Genomic DNA, 17,570 nt, shown 5'->3' with positions numbered 1-17,570 from the left:
GTTTGTTTTTTAAAGGCTGACTTTCAGCCTTGTCCTGGTTAAAAACAAGTGTTTTCCATGAGGCTGGAGCAATCCTTTGGCAGGTTCTTGTGTGGGAGCACCCACCCTCTTATCTGCACCTTCCTCTTCTCATGCTGTGCAGTGTAGAATGTGCAATGATTCATTTGGAAAAGAGAGAATAAAACATAATAACGAAACCCCCCATCTGCTGTCAGGAGTCACCTCCAAACAGATGCCTTCTTGGACCCTTTCGGCAGGTGTTTTCAGCCATAAGTCAGCCCCCAAGTGACCATCACGTTGTTCCACCAACTGTTCTCCAGGCCCTGGTTCTATAGGGACAGATGGGGGGGGGGGTGGATTTTGAGGCTCATCCATAACTGAGCGGCATGGGGGCCCAAGGAACTCTTGTTCCCTGTCCAGCTGGTGTAGCCAGCACAACCTTTTTTTCTTCTGTGTGCATTCTGTTCAACACTGTGCCCAGGCCTCGGGAGCAGCCTAATACTTTCCCCCCTGAGTCTCAGCACGATTCCTAACTTTTTTGCGGTGCCAGTGTGCCATGTCCTTGCAGCTAGAGTCTGGTTCAACTGTTCTTCCTACCAGCCCATTCCCGGTCACTGTCACTGTCCCTGTCATGGAGATGCAGCGTCCCAGGGTTCCCAGGGGAGGGAGGGAGCCTCATCGTAACACAAGCCAGGCATTGTGAGGTCGTGGTGGTGACCATGTTCAGTGGGGCTGGGGTGACAGCATAAGGAGAGGATTGGGATTTGTTTTGTTCAATCTTCTATTCGTTCATTCATTTGTTCCCTCATTCATTCAGCATGCGCCAGTACCAGGTTAGGAGATGGGATACAATAGTGATCAAGACAAAGTCTTAATTTTGATGGAGTTAATAGGGCAGGGGTAGGGATGGGGGAGGTAGACAGTAAACCAGATGATTTCAGAAGTTGATGTGCACAGGTGAGGGCATGAGCTAGGATGCTGTGGGGGTCAGTGGTGGAGAATGAGGGCTTGGGGACCGGAGGGCCCTGTGTAGAGCATGCACGGGGAGCCCCACATCCTGACACCAGGCCTGTGCAGGCGGGGTCCGATCCACTTGTGGCCACAGCAGTACAGAGAACTGCCCGCCCCTGTGACTCCCAGCCCAGCTGAACTGTCTGCTTCCTCCCTTCCCTAGCAGCTCACCGACCCTCGCAGCTGTTAGTTTGTTCTAATGAACATAATCATGGAAACATCTGAACGAGTGCAAAACTGTCCAGACTTCACCATTTGGAGTAAGTTTAACGTTGTATTCACTCACTGGTTGCTTACCAAGTGCCCCGGAGCCCATGGCATCCTGCAGGAGCATGCAGAGGGGTCCTGCCCACAGGAGCTCCAGTCTGGAGCTGGGTGGAGGGACAGACCACTGCTGAGGGACTGAGGCCTACATATTTTAATGCAGCAAAACCGGTTTTTATTTATAAATGTTAAACCCAAATTCAGAGCAGGGGCAATGATCTGGAGAACTAGCGCTCTTTGTCTTCATTCTAATGACAATTGATTCTTTTCCTCCTTCTCTCCTAAGATAGGTGATTCCTGATGAAAGCCAGCGTTTTCATTTTATAGTTCAACGATGCTCCATTGAACATTTTATTAGTACCAATTCACTATTTAAAATGCATATTTCAGTAATGAGAAACAATCCATTAGGCTGGAAAGAAAACTAGCCTATTTAAAGTGGAAGAAATCTCCTGTGAGTTTCTCCATCCACACATTTTAAATACTTTCCAAATTGTCCTTGGCGTTTTTTTTTTTTTTTTTTTAAGATTTCATTTTTTTATTTGAGAGAGGGGGAGATAGTGAGAGAGAGCATGAGCAGAGGGGAGACCGTGAAGCAGGCTCCCCACTGAGCAAGGATTCCCAGGACCCTGAGCTCATGACCTGAGCCAAAGACAGCCACTTAACTGACTGAGCCACCCAGGTGCACACTTGGCTTTTTTTTTTTTTTTTTAATGTAGTACAATATACATAAAATTTACCATCTTCACTGTGCCTAAGTACCATTCAGTGGCATGAAGTACATCACGTTGCTGTGCACCCATCACCACCGTCCATCCACAGACTCTTCATCTTGTTCAAAGGCCTTGGAGTTTGTACAGCTTCTCTTGCTAATAGACATGTTTTATTTAGCCAAATTGCCAGGTTTTTACACATATTATATGATGTAATTGTCACCGTAATCCCATACGGGGACATTCTACACCCTATTTTCACCGTTGAGAAGCCAGGCCTAGGGGGTTAACCTGCCAGGAGACATGGGGATGTGAATTTGGACTCAGCTGCCTCTGAAGCCCTGTTTTTTTTTTTTTCCCGGTGATTTTCAGCTTGAAATTTTGATTCTGGCATCTTGCCTTCTCTCCATCACTGTCTCCAGCGCAGACCAGAGCACGGTTTGCATCTTCTCAGAATGCTAGGCATCTTTCCTTTGTGCTCAGATTTTCCTGATCAATAAATGTGAGTGCCAACACAACAGGCATCTGCAAAAGCAGCTAAAAATTAAAACCATACTTTCTTGTTGAAGACGATGTGGAAACATACTCCTGCAGTGTGACGACCGGGTACCTCTGTTGAGAATATTCCCCCTCTAAAAACCCACGCCATTGGTGTTTCTTTTTTCTTTCTTTCTTTCTTTTTCTTTCTTTCTTTCTTTCTTTCTTTTTTTTTTTAACTAATGCGAGGCCATGAATGTTGTCACTGTTATATGTAATTTTCTACCCATTGACGGTGGCATCTGTGTCTTTCTTTTGTGAAAACACGTGGACCTACGACATAAATGTCCTTAATCTCGTTACTGGCCGGGATGCCTGCAGAGGTAGGTGGTGGAAACATTAGTACCATAGAAGGTCCAGGGCAGGTCCCGGTGTTGGTGTTCCTGGACCTGCGAATGTATAGGTGCCCTCATTTTGATGTGGGGGAGGGGGCACGTGCAAGTCAGTTGCATAAAATCGTGCAAATGTTAGCAATCTTTTTTATTCTTGGAAGAAACAGTCTGTTAGAGAACAGGGCTAGGAATTAGCAGTAAAGCATCCTTGGCTCCTTCCCCTTTATGAGGCTGCGGTGCTATATTAAGGCATATCACTCAGATGGTAACATCAAACATATGGTAAAAGAAGGAAAGAAACATGTTCTTTCTCTAGTTTGACATGCAAATAAGAGGGAAAACACTGCAAAGGCAGAAGATGGCTTCTAATATTAGAGACTAGGGGATGGCCACCCAACGCCCCAACCCGGGAACCCTGTGACACCCCCTCCCCAAACCTCCCCACGGTGGCCCCTCCCACAGGCCGGTGCCTCCAGTGGCCACAGGCAGCAGAATGATGGGGGGAAGCCTGCAGGGCTCCTGAGATCCTCTGGCAAGAAGGTCCTCAGGGAAAGGAAGGCAGTGGCACCTGCCATGTGTGTAGGAGCCCCCCACCCCCTGTCTCCCCACCCCTCATCTCTGCCTCCCTCCGCCCCTTCCTCTGACACACACTGCAGTGCCTCCCTCATTGAATGACCCAAAGGTCAATGTGAAGGGCTAGGGATTGACAGAGGCCAAGCTCCCAGCTAATTTTTCAGTTTTTTTTTTTTTCATTTGCAGATCTATAGTTTTTGTCATATGACCCTCCTCAGGTCGACTTTTAATGGCTCTGCATTGCCATCTGGATGAAATCCAAGCTCCTGGCCTGGCTGTTGTCCATGATCTAGCCCTTGTTCTTGGCTTCATCCTTGTGCCTCCACCAGCCTTCCCCCTCCCCACCCCCAGCCCTTTATAATCCAACCACTGCATGCTGTTGGCCATGCACTGTGCTCTCTCGCCACCCCTGCCCCTTGCAAAGGCTCTTCTCTGCCTGGAGGCCTCTGTCTCCCTTACTCCCACCCCACCCCACTTTGCTGGAGTAAAGTCTACTGGTCTTTGATCTATGCCCTTTATTCCCATCAGAAAGTCTGTTCCAAGCCCCTATAACTGGCCAGGCTCCCCTCCTGCATGATCCCACAAGCCCCAGTTGATGTGTTGACCCACAGCCACTAGGGTCTCCCCAAGTCCCATCAGACAACCTGGCGGCCGGGTTGGGGTCAGCTCTGTCCTCAGATGCCTGAACGTCTGCGGAAGGAACAGGTGCATTCCCTCGGGCCCTGCCCACGCCTCATTTTGGATCATCAGATCTGTAAATGTGGAAGAGGGCGGGAGGGGGAAGGTGGTGGGACCCTCCCTTCCTGCCACCGTGCTAGGGAAGCCTCTCAGAGACACATTGTGTGGCCACCCTCGTCTCCATGACTGTCCCTCTCGCCGCCACTTCCTTCCCAGTGCTTAGGTCCATGAGGAGCCATCTCAGCTGTCCGTTGTTCTCCTCCCGGGGTGGGAGCCTCATCCCTCAGCATCCCCCTGCAGCACACAAGCTGTTCAGTATCTATGCGCTGAATTCATTAATTCAGATGGCAGTGAAGGAAGAAGGCCTCTTTCCCTTTATTTGCCTTCAAATACCGAAGAAAAATTTTTCAAGAGACAGGGTCAGAACCAGAAAGGGCTTTGGGGGTTAGTCCATCCAGCTCATCCTCTGCTCCCAGGAGCCCCCAGGAGAGTGTTCCTCTCCATTTGCTCCAGGACATGCTCATGTGAAACCTGTTTTAAAGGAGATGTAATGTTTATTTACTTTTTCATTAACATTTTGTTTTTCACTGTCCATCTGTTTATTATGTGTTTAGTTACATTGATTTGCATATTACTGCATTCATTACAGGATCATTTAAGCCCTTAGGTGTTTCTCATCCCAGGGCTCCGTGGGAAAGGGTTATTATATAACAATCTGATGACTTGTGGATATGCATTCCTTAATTGGAGATTCTCTCTGCATCCCTGGTGTTCAACTGGAGACTTCGATGCACCTGAAATTTTTATGTGAAAACTCCCTCGGTAGATCTGCTGAAATCATTGATGATTTCTAATAGCACTAGTCCCTCAAACTCTGTGTGACTTTAATGAGAGGGGGGAAAAAACTGTATTGGATGATAGAAACCGACAGATGTCCTTATTATTATTCCACAGAACAGCTCCTTTCTCTCACCGAGGAGAATCTGTGTTCCTAGACTCAACGGTTTCTGCTCCTCGAAAACTCTTTCCGTTCACTCTGCTCGTGAGAATGTTTCTCCTGCTTTGGGATTTTTGTTTGCTGTCAGCTTGCCTTCGTCCCATTCAATTAGGCCAGGCTTTGTGGAAGTTACAGGTTTTGCCAGTGGGGTGGGGGAAAGTGAAAGGATTTCAGATTCCGAAAACCTGGCACTCTGGCATTCAGCAGCCAGCCAGCCTCCCTGTTCCCAGGCCCCCTGGCTGTAGACATGGGGATCCTGCTGGCTGTCCTGCAGGAGGGGCCTGCACCTGCTAGCACACAGCTTTCCATGTCACTTCTCTGTGAACAAATGTCGTATCAGTGGCATTGAGCTTCATTTGGGGAGCTTATTAGGTGCAAACCGGTTGGACACATCAGCTACAAAATCCTAGTAGCAAAGGGTACTTTATTTTCTCTGTGGAAACCATGAGAACATTAGAAATGGACCCAAAAAAATGTTTTTTGTTGTTGTTTCACGAGAGAAAAATCAGGCTATTTGCATCTCTCTATAATTAGTAAAAAGAAGATTAAGCATGGTTTTTATACATTCTCAGAGAATATTCCTGACCAAAGCTCTCCTGTGTACTGGTCAGTGTGTCCTGCGACAACTGACTTTGCTGGGTGAGGCCTAGCTCTGTTTTTACTGCAGTGCTCTACAAATAAGGTCTCTTTTCAGCTTGGGGAAAAGAGATGAAGAAGACGGGGAACCTCTTCCTAAACCACATTTTCTAGATAAATTCTTTCTTTTGAGTTGATTTTAAAGAATGCTTTATCAGGGGCACCTGGCTGACTCGGTTACTAGAGCATGTGACTCTTGATCTTGGGCGTGAGTTTGAGCCCCATGTTGGGTGTAGAGGAGACTTCAAAATACAGCAAAAAAATAAATAAAATATTCTTTTAAAAAAATTATCAGGGATCCCTAGGTGGCTCGGCAGTTTAGCGCCTGCCTTTGGCCCAGGGCGCAATCCTGGAGTCCCGGGATCGAGTCCCCCATCAGGCTCTCTGCCTGGAGCCTGCTTCTCCCTCTCCCTGTGTCTCTGCCTCTCTCTGTGTGTCTATCATGAATAAATAAAAAATAAAAAATAAAATAAAAAAATTATCAGTCATCATAGATATCCTTTGTCTTAAAATACAATTCTCATAAGCTACCTTGGTGTAAAAATAAGTAAATATTTAAATAATAGAAACATTTAAATCTAGGACTCTAAGAAGTAAGTTGATTCTGCATAGACTATAAAACACATTATGGAAGAGATAGGTCGTGAGCACCTCAAGAAAAAGAAGCAGAGATAGCTTTGAGCCAGCATTGAATCTTCCGTAAAATTTTGACCTAGATGAAATTTCATGTGCCAGAGAGGTCATACCTGTCACCGTGTGTTGTAATTACTAACTGGCCCATCTACAGACAAGACTGTGATTTCTTGGAGGCCAGGGCTGAGAATCACTGAGTGCAGCCCTTGTAGGGCCTGGAGCATTCTATGTTTCAATAAATTATTGTGAATGAATTAATGAATATCCTTCTAGGTGAGATAGAAAAAGTGTGAGCTACATAATATCACACTTAAATGGAGGGATGACTGGTTGAGCTGTCATGTCCCAAAGCTGTTGATCACTGGGCAGTACAACCTGAAAGGAAATTTCTAGGGATTTTCCCCAGGGCTGGCTCAGAACATATTTTTTCCAATACTGCAAAAAGGAAATAATTTAGAAGAAGGCATGGAAAGCATACTTATTAAATTTACATATGGCCAGAAGCTAGATTCAAAAATAATTCTACCAATAATAGATGACACAATAAATTACATTTACCCTTTTTTGAATGCTTTTTTGTGCTTTTAATTTAATTTTCCACCCACTCTCTTTAGTTTATTTTAGGGTTTCTAGTGATGATTGGATTTTGACAATATGGAAGAAGATAGATGAATGCTCTGTAGTCATTTCCAGGGAGTGTAGGGGAATATTCTGTGAAGAAAACTTCAGAGTTTTTCCTAGTATATACAAGGTTTAAAAAAAAAAACAAAAACCAACACGATGAGTCAAAAGTAGTCTTAGAAGAGTGAGTTACATAACTTTTCCTTTTCCAAATGACTATAAAAGCTCGGGGTAACTTATTTATTCTCCTTGGCAAATGACATGTTCGTTTCATGTGGTTGGTACGAGCCACGCTTCTTGGGGGTGTAAGAGCCCCCTACCCAGGCCTCTCACCCACTTGCCTCTTGCGCTAGAGCTGCCTGAGTAAAACAGGACGGAGTTACCTCTTGGAATGTCTCAACAAAAATAAATGTCTCCTTTTCCATTAGTGTGAGTCAACAAAATAAAGACAAGCCAAACCCAAGGATTGTGCCAAGTGACTAAACATTTAACACCAAAATTCAATCCCTTTCATGTTTGTGACAAATCAGATAAGTCAACATCTTAATACACCAGCAAATTTAATATTTCCTTACCTAAAGCTTTTGCCTCGTCACTGGAAGCCTCCATGACCCTTCTCAGAAGCTGGCTTGTCTTCTTTCCCTTCTTTCGAGATGTTGTTGCTCTCGCCTCAGTGCTTGGCTTACCTTCACTTTTCCCTCAGAGTTCCTGGCTCTTCTCAGCCACCTGGGCTTTGGAGCTTTCCCTGGAATTTCAGTAACCTCAAATGTAGAGCCTTTCTTCTGATTCTGAGCCCTTTCTGATTCCAAAAGGGCTCTAGGCCTTTCATACTAAATTATACATTTTCCTTACCGGCAGTGCAAGCTCTGATTTGTATCTTGTGTAACTTTCTCCATTATTTTTTCATAAGCCATTACAAGTTAATATTAATCTCCTGTTAACATTCCAAAAGGCTGTACTCAGTGGATCTTTTCCTTATCGCTGAAGAAAGCAGAAATATGTGTCAGATTGCTCACACAGAAGTTTCGCGTGTTAGGATTAGATTTCTGATATGCAGAAACCCAAGTGGGATTGTTTGAAGGTTAGACAATCTCCACAAATGGTTTAAATGCGCTTCTTTCTTCTGCAGAGCTGACTTTTCTTAGCATCTGACCTTTACCATGTGTCTCAGGTCTCTCAGAAATCATTCCAAAGTTCATATCCTCTTCTGTCTTGTTCTTTTCATGTGTTTAAGTGCCTGAACATTTTCTTGAAGTGTATGAGGAGCAGTTAAGAGCTTCCCACACTTTCTGTTTGACAGGGGCAACCATTTACTCCCCACTGTTTATGGCCAGGATCAATGGTAATGACATATTCATTATTGCACTAACACTATGGTTTCCAACTGGATTTCTTTCTTTCTTTTTTTTAGATTTGTTTATTTGAGAGAGAGAGAGAAAGAGAGAGGAGAGAGACAGAGCATAAGTAGGATGAGGGGCAGAGGGAGAGAGAGAATCTCAAGCAGATTCCCTGCTGAGCATGGAGCCCAACATAGGGCTCTGTCTCAGAACCCTGAGGTCATGACTTAAGCCAAATCAAGAGTCAGACGCTTAACCAACTGGGCCACGCAGGTGCCCCTCAACTGGATTTCTAAACCTAGATATGAAATATACCTCTATTTTAGTTTGCATTTCTAGAACAACTTAGAAATATACAAACTCCTTTAGTTGTTGGTCTATCTGTATCAATTGGGATGCATTTGATTGTTAGCAACAGAAAACAAAGCTCAAGTTGGCATCTACCAACCATTGGTTGATGTGTCTGGTCCTTCAAAGATAGGATGGGTTGCATGTGGTTTGATTCAGTAAAACAATACTGAGATCAAGACCTTGGCTTCTACCCATTTCTTTGCTCTATTGTCCATAGCTCCATTCTAGAGTTTCTTCTTTGCTCACAAAGATGACTGCCAGCATCTTCTAGAACAATGGTGTCCTTGCTCCAGGCCTGAGCCAGATGCCCTGGATCTTACTGCCAGGAGTAGAGGTCATTTTCCCCAAAGTACAAGTTGTGAGTCAGCAATGAGGACCCACTGAAAAATCAAGAACTTAACAAAGGAAAGGGTATGCGGCTAATGAGAGGCAACCTAGTATCCATATCCACCACAGCATCTGTGGGCAGTTCATCTAAAAATACTGCCTATTTGCCTGTGTTGCAAATAGGACTAAAGAAATGTTACAGTTAATCTGTCCATTTTCATTATGAGGCTATCTGACTTCATTTTGATTATTTTCATATTATTGAGAGAATTTCTGTAAATTCTCACACATGCTTAGTTTTTATTTTTAAGAACTTGAAACATCATAAATAGCTTCTGTTTAGAATCTTCCACTAAACAGAAAATAAATTTCTATGAAAAGAATTACTTACTCTTCTTTTTTATCCCGTTAAGTATTTTTATCCAGAAACTGGATAAAACCTTAAATCTTAGTATGAGAGGTGATTTCTGAAGTAAAGCATTCCTGTAATCGATTTTAAAATAGTTTTTTCAAGGATATAAGGATAGTGATTTCCTGAAATGTCAGTGAGGCTTTTTAATATTCTTTCATTTTAATAGTTCATAGCTTCTTCTTGTCTGGCTTGCGTAGCTTTCAAGAACCCTCTCTGACTACAGTTACAGATAGAGTAGAAACGTGAAAAAAATCTTGTTATGTAACTAATATAACTAATATTGTTATGCTGTTACAAAAATAGTAAAACGTGTTTCTCTGGAAAAAATTTTTTCCCCTTCTGGAAAAATGGACTTTTCTTAAAGAGACATGAAGAAATGCATACACACATTCTTTGCAAAGGCAATTCCTGTAGTAGAAAGAAATAAAACAGTCATGGTTTTGAATCCAGAATAAGCCACATAAGTGATCTCAGGCCGATTACTAACTGGAATCTCAGTTTTCTTCCTTGTAAAATAGGGGATAATAGACCCCTCCCCAGGCTTTTTAATTGTTCCAATAAGATATTGAAATGAAGGGTGATTAACCCAGTGTCCTGCATGGGGAGAACTCTAAGCACATGATGGTGATTTCGAAAAATATGAGACTGAACAAGAAAACAAATGCCAACCTCCGACTGAGTTGTAGAAAATTATTCTATTACCTAGAAACTTTAGAAATTCTCTATTCTTTGTCATATTGGATTCTTTTTCTTTAGAAACATAACAATTTCCTTCAAAACGTTCTGTATGCCAACACTTCGTAGAAAAGCTATTGACATAGAAACCTATACGCATAGCTGCATATGTGAGCGGGAAAGAGGCTGGCTTTCATCAGGGCAGGTTCTGTCTCCACAAGAGGCTCTGTCCTGGTCCCAGGCAAGAAGAAGAGCCCTGGTTCGTGGTCCCATCCAGCCCCATGCCAGCCATGCCCTTCTCCTGAGTGAGGTGTCTGCAGCATCAAGGACAGAGGGCCAAGGGCATGCTCCCGCCCAGTGTGCATACCCTCCACCTTGACCCCAGAGATCAGATCCTTGCTGATCAGTTGGCTCTCCCTGCCACTCTACTAGACAGACGTTAGGGTTATTCCGTTTACTTTATTTAAAAATTTTTAAATTTTTACTTGACACTTTCGAAGCTTCTTTTCCACCATATGTGGAGATCAGGGGCATGTGTTCATTGGGAGACACTGTCTATTTGGTATCTCTTAAGATCTGTGCGTTGCTTTGCCTGTTAGAACACACACCAATACAGAGAGGCAGCCGTGAGGTCCACGGCCTTGACTTGCAGTCAGTGTTTTTAGTAGGAACCAAGTTGGAGTGATAATTAAGAAGAAAAAAAGAAGATAGACATACCTCTGAAAGGAGAGAGAGGCCAGACCAATAAATGGCCAGAGGCTGTGTGCTAGAAGCCCAAGGAACATTAGGTGGGTTTCTGGATTATCAGAAATTCCGTGTAGTAATTGGCATTTTCTCTATTCAAAGTGTTTGTGGTTGCCAAAGATAAAAAAAAAAAAGTCTTTCCAATATGTACAGTGTGTTTTCTGGGGACAATGAGTCAATGGCATTCCAGTTTTGGAGATGTAGGAAAACTCTGAAGAACGAGACCCAGATAATGACAGTTATGTTTTCTTTCTCACAGTCCCCTTTTCCTTTCGAGGGAAAAAAGAAACCAGTGCAAAGAGTCATGAACTTGACATTTTGCAAGATTCTAGTCTTCCCATCACTACATACTAAGAACTCCCAAATTAGCCTCCATCCCCAAAGAAATCGAGGCATTTACACTATGGTCCAGTTGACTCCTTATACTTGTTCGTGACGAAAGAGAAACACGTATATGAACTTTCCACTTGGGAAATTAAAAGCGGAGTGGAGCAAAGTGAATTTCATGTTTAAAGTTACACCATTTGTAGGAGAGTTGGCGTAGGTCATCAAGCACGATTTCTGAGGGACTCTAGCACGTTGCTCACGTTAAACATCCCTGCAAAAAAACCACTCTATTTCCTTTTTCTCAGAACTGGGTCTCAACACTTGCAAATTGCTTCTTAGTTCTCTTAGCATAAAACCCACACTGTTGAACTCGGCTCCAAAGCCCCTCATGTTGTTCCCCGGTGCACACTCATCGACTCATCTCCCCTGACCCCCACCCACCTGAGGACTCTTATGTCCCAACACAGCACACCTCACCTCACTTTTCTGTGCCTTTGCACATGCTGTTCCTTCCCTCTGGTATGCTCTCTTCCTTGTCTTCCTTTACCCTACAAACTTGCCAACACCCAGAGTGCGTGTGGCCTGCCCAGAGTGCTCAGGCCCAGTAAGACAGGGCACAGGCCGTGTTTCCCCAGCTCATGGCCAGCTTCCTGGCAGGACATGGGGCGTCCTGTATCATAATGTTTATAAGTACATCTGTCTTCCCACACTGGCCTGGGAACTACTGGGTTTCAGGGACTGGGTTTTATTTGTCTTTATGTCCCCGCTGCTTAGCCTCATGTCTGGCTCTTGTAGGTACTCTCTCGATGTTTGATGAAGTCTAGTAGGTCTGTGAGTTTTATGCAAGTTTTCTGCAAATCATGTGCCATGATGCTTCACCAAGGGATGCTGCGAGCATGGGAAAGGACCACGGCAATAGTGAGAGGTCATGCCTCTCCCCTTCCTTGCCCTTCTCCCTGCACACGCTTCAGCCCTCGTGCGATAGTGTTCATCGTGTGCAATGTGTCCCATCATGACACCGGATGGACCATCTTATTAAGCAGAACTTCTCTGTGTTTATTCATCATCAAACCATGTTAGGCCTCTAAATGCTACATCCACCACCAGCCCCGTTCCTCACCCCCCAAGAAAAAAGAGAAAGAACAAGAGAAAAGAGGAAAAGCCACCAGATGGTCCTTCTAACTCCACCTCCTTACTGCAAGATCTTAGAACTGCCATTCTTCATTCCTTCAAGGAGAGCTTGCCTCCCCTAAAGGTCCTGGGATCTAGCAACACGCATCCACGCCAGGCCTGCGGCTGCCTTCTGCTTTTGCATCAGGAGACTGGGAAATAATCCTGACTCAGGCTTGTGTGTGCTTTTCAGAAGGCACACGCTTTGCTCCTTCCTCCACACACACCCTTCTTTCTGTTTCTTTGCCCCTCAAATGTTCTTGGCACCCTCTCCCTGAGATAAATCAGTCTGCCAGGTTGTCTGCCTGCGGAGTGGATTACACAGTCCTGGTTGTTCCCCAGCCTCGGGTGAGGAACTCTAGTGCTGTGGACACAACACTGTGACTTGAGACTGGGCTTACAGACAGTGGCTTCCAAACTGTGTGCATGTATGTGCGTGTGCACGTGTGCATGTATGTGAGTGTGCATGTATGTGAGTATGCATGTCTGCATGTACATGCACGCATGTATGCATGTATGTGTGTGTGCACGTATGTGTATGTATTTCACTCTTCACCACCCTGCCTGTCTCTACTGGCATTGTTAGTTTCTTCCTAATTAAAAAAAAAAAAAATTAAAGTGTAGGGACGCCTGGGTGGCTCAGTGGTTGAGCATCTGCCTTTGGCTCAGGTCGTGATCCTGGGGTCCTGGAATCCAGTCCCGCATCCGGCTCCCTGCAGGGAGCCTGCTTCTTTCTCCCTCTGCCTGTGTCTCTGCCTCTCTCTCTCTCTCTCTCTGTCTCTCATAAATAAATTTTAAAAATCTTTAAAAAAAATTAAATTGTACTTATCTACTCTTCACTAGTGAAGCACATGGTATGTAATTCATAGGGCACAAAAGAACAGACAGTTTCTTCCTGATTGTAGCCTAATTAAAAAAAAAAAGAAAGAAAGAAAGAAAAGAAAAGATCTAAAGAGGCCAAAGTTGGGATCCCTGGGTGGCGCAGTGGTTTAGCGCCTGCCTTTGGCCCAGGGCGCGATCCTGGAGACCCGGGATCGAATCCCACGTCAGGCTCCCGGTGCATGGAGCCTGCTTCTCCCTCTGCCTGTGTCTCTGCCTCTCTCTCTCTCTCTGTCTCTCTCTCTCTCTCTCTGTGTGACTATCAAAAAAAAAAATTAAAAAAAATAATGAGGCCAAAGTTTGCAGAAAAAGAAATACATTAGCACCTCTGAGGATGCCTTTCTGAGCAGCAAGACTTCCCTTTGTATCTGAAGATAGATTAATATTGTCTTCTTCTAGGGAGGAAACTTTTTCCTTCACTTCTGCACTATTTATTGCACTGATTTTGTGTCTCCTTCCCTTCCCCCACCCCCATTTTATTGTTTTCTTTCCTTTATCATTGCTGACTAGCAGAACCCTTTTTAAAAAGTAAATTTTGGGCAGCCCGGGTGGCTCAGCGGTTTAGCACTGCCTTCGGCCCGGGCCGTGATCCCAGGGTCCTGGGATCGGGTCCCATGTCAGGCTCCCTGCATGGAGCCTGCTTCTCCCTCTGCCTGTCTCTGCCTCTCTCTCTCTCTCTCTCTGTCTCTAATAAATAAATAAAATCTTAAAAAAAAAAAAAAAGTAAATTCTTACATAGAACCCCCAAACATACACAGGTCGGTATTTTATCAGCGTGAACTTATACGTTTACTTTTATGATGTTATGACGAATCCTGTCAACAAGGACACCCGCGAACACGCTGGCACTCTCTGCGGTGTGTTCACATCTGGTATCTGTTGCACTTGGGGCTGTGCAGTTGTATTTCATTGCACTTTCTAAAATATTTATTGAGAACCTGGAGGCTCTGGAGGAAACCAGATTGAAAAGCAGCAGCCAAAAGTGACCTCAGTGAAGTCTAGCCATTGGCCTAAAATGCTCTGATGCTTAGAGGAAAAATATCCCTATGCCTTGTTCGGAAAAAACAGCAGAATCACCTAAAATGCCCCCGATGGCCTGTGTATGACCTCAGCCTGGCCCAGCCGGCCCTGCTCTATGGCTTTTGGACTGTGGCCACCACCTGGACATACCAGATGCTCTGCTTAGGCAGAGGAGGGCAGCCACTGCTACCACCCACCCCCCTGTCTGGCTACCTTTGTGTGATCAGCAGGGCCAATCCACAAGGCTGAGTTTCTCCCATCCCTTATCCCTCATGGTGCAATTGCTGTCCTTAATTCCCTTGCAAACTCGGAAATGGTGATCTGGCAACTGTTTGGGTGATCTGGCAACTGTTTATTCACGATCCTCAATTAGTACTAGCATTCTTGAGAATTTGCACGTAGCCCTGGAGCTCACCCTGGCAAGTTTCTTAAGAACCGACATCCCTTGGGTTATCATCATGTTTTATGAGCAGGACATAATAAAACTGTAAATCCTGAACTGCCTCAGCATTTAAGACCCATCTCCCATAAAACTGTACGTTGGAAAGGCGATGTGTGTATCACACACCTTCTCAAAAAATCATCAACAAAGCAAAACATGCTGTTCTTTCTAATCAGGTCTCCAATCTCAGTTATGAAGAGACTGCCCTTGCTTTTTCGAGAGAAGAATACAGAGTTGCACTTAACTACACACATTCACAGAAATGATCTCTTGTGTTTTTAAAATGCATATATTGGGGCACTCGGCTGGCTCAGTCGGTTAAGCCTCTGACTCTTGGATCAGCTCAGGTCATGATCTCACAGGTTGTGGGATCAAGCCCCACGTGGGGCTCTGCACTCAGCGGAGGGTCTGCTTGAAAATTCTCTCCCTTTGCCCCTTCCCATACTTGTGTGCACATACTCTCTCTCTCTCAAATAAAATAAATCTTTAAAAAAAATAAAATAAAACAAGATGTATATATTATACACAACCAACCACAAACACCCTTTTGAATTCCCAACATGTGAGTCCTTGAAAAAAGTGGTGTTTCTATTTGAATGCATCTGACTTGGTGAAGCCAGGGTCTGCCCTGAACACATTATGTGACAGCATTAATTACTGATGTGTAAAAACTAAAGAACACTCAGTTCTGCACCATTATCTCTGAACCTGGGTACTTTCCTAGAATAGCAAGGAATGCTTTACGGTGTGTGGTCAACCCTCTGCAGCCTGAAAATGGATTGATATTAGATAGTTGTCCCAAACCACCTTCCTTCCTTTTCTATTTTGCTTCTTACTCCTTTCCACCCCATCTTACTCTTTTACAATTTGCTTCTCACCGTATAAATAAATGGCATGGTATTCCAGCAGACTTAGTGAGATGCTCACCCGGCCTTTAATGCTTCTTTATCCAGAGCAGACACAGGCCACAGCCCTTAGCCGCATCCCTGGGTCTCTGTGTCAGCGAGAAGGCTGTGTCTGAGCCTGCCAGTCAGGGTACCTATTGCCTCAGCATGGTTCTGGGTTCAAGTTGTGAAACCCAGCCTCACGGTCTGGGGATCAGCATGGGGAAAGCATGGGGCTTTCATGGGAGGAAAGAAAAGGGAAATGATGCCTTTCTCCAAGATTCTAACGCATTGTTTTGATCCCCTTTCCTTTTTGCTCACATAAATCCAAGTGTTCAGAGCTGGAAGCATCTAAGATGCTTCTTGAATTCCAGCCCAGAGTCTTCCGTCTGGGGCGTAGACTGTGTGTGATGAAGCTGCCGGGTGCGATCCAGGCGGTCAGAGCCTGCTTATGTATGTCAGCAGTATTTCAAGTGGGCATGGCTTCTAAATTCGCATTATCATTCTCTGCAGTGACCCTGGAACACCTTTGCATGCTGTATTTGCATATCAGCAGAGCTAATAAATCAGAGTTACAAGGCCTCATCTCTGTTCTGAGACAGGCGAGCCCCTTGACAGCCTCTAAGGCTCCAGACAGCTATTCTCATGTGGAAACATCCAGAAAATGTATATTACCCTTTGGCAAGAGGTTACCAAAAAATTAGGAGAAAGAAATGATAACGTCTTAAACGTCTTAGTGTTGTAAGGCCTGATTGAGAAATAATAGAAGCTAATGTGACCAGGTGACATTTCTTCATTTTTCATACTCTTTTCCAGAGAAAACTAACGTATTGGACAAGTAGACTTGAACCTTTGTCCTCAGGACACCTTACCTTTAAATCTGACCTCTGAAGTAAATGTACTCAGGTATCCGGCTTTTGAGTATCTTTGGCATGTAAGACTTTGGTAAGGCCAGAATTAGCTGTTCATTCATTTATTTGTTCTTCAGAACATTCACTGAATGCTGGTATGTGCCAAGCACTGGGCTTCGCCCACTGATTGGACCTAACTTATTTCTCTTTTGGACTAAAGACCACTAGGCCTTGGCTGGAGCTATTCTGGACATAAGCAAATTAGTTGGCCATTTCTTTGTCCGTCCATAGCATTGTCAAGGCTGGCTGCAAGAGAAGGAAAGGGAGGTTTTTTCCCGTGTAAATGGCTTCCTGTCTTAAGGAATTCTATTCCACGTCTAACTTGACAAAGTTACCGATGCAGAAGAGCCTGTTGACGCATGTGTTGTCATCCATGCTTCCATGCAGCAAGCTCTATCCTAGGGACCCCTGAATACTGGTTTAGGGTCAAGCTTTGGGGACCCATGTATACTTTAGTACACTCTACCTCATTATAATTTTAAATTCATTGATTATTAGAGAGGGCCTCAGCGAGGATCCTGTTTGACAAGTTCATTTCTAGATGAGAAAACTGAGACCCTGGGAAGGGACATGACCAGCGAACCATCCCATAGAGACAGAGTCAGCCAAGTTGGTGCCCCTCCCAGGGTACCCTTACAGACCCCAGCCCTGCCTCCCTAGGGCCATCAGGGAATGCTGGCCAGGTGCCCCCCTGCCCCCCACCCTGTGCGTTCTACAGTGTGCTAAGGATGCCTGAGATGCTTTTTTTAAAAACAAAAACAAAAACATCATCAGCTGCGCACAAGGGTTTTAATTGTTATTTGTTTGTTTGTTTTTAAGAATTCAAAGCAAAACTTATTTCACAATGAGAGACTATCACATGTGGTACTTACTTCTTAACAACAACACTGCCTTGCATTTTTAAGATGTAGTTTATTTACTTACCAGTCTTTGCTCCTTAGTCTCCCATTGATTACAGCTCCATCTGCTGGCAGCAAACAGAGGTGATTGAAGATTTGGATTTTGAATTCTCGTCTTTCCCAAGGCAGCCTATATATTTTTATATATTTTCTTTTTCTTCCTTCTTTCTTTCTTTCTTTCTTTCTTCTTTCTTCAT

General features: G+C 44.4%; 1 protein-coding gene and 1 long non-coding RNA gene across 4 annotated transcripts in view; both read left to right on the top strand.

Annotated features, from left to right (window-relative positions):
• CAMK1D (calcium/calmodulin dependent protein kinase ID) overlaps positions 1-17,570 on the top strand; it is a 431,996-nt gene that overhangs the window by 227,673 nt on the left and 186,753 nt on the right. The window lies entirely within an intron of this gene.
• Positions 716-3,610, top strand: LOC112659088 (uncharacterized). 2 transcript variants are annotated; one of them, XR_003136166.2, is made up of 3 exons: positions 716-833; positions 1,175-1,271; positions 2,361-3,610. It is a non-coding gene; the product is annotated as an uncharacterized LOC112659088 (long non-coding RNA). The 2 variants fall into 2 exon arrangements; XR_007405718.1 differs by having other exon boundaries at positions 1,562-3,610.

This window comes from Canis lupus, chromosome 2 (genome assembly GCF_003254725.2).
Source record: "Canis lupus dingo isolate Sandy chromosome 2, ASM325472v2, whole genome shotgun sequence".
NCBI classification, from domain to species: domain Eukaryota; kingdom Metazoa; phylum Chordata; class Mammalia; order Carnivora; family Canidae; genus Canis; species Canis lupus.
Note: the sequence above shows the minus strand (reverse complement) of the source record. Positions and strands in the feature narration are given on the sequence as shown.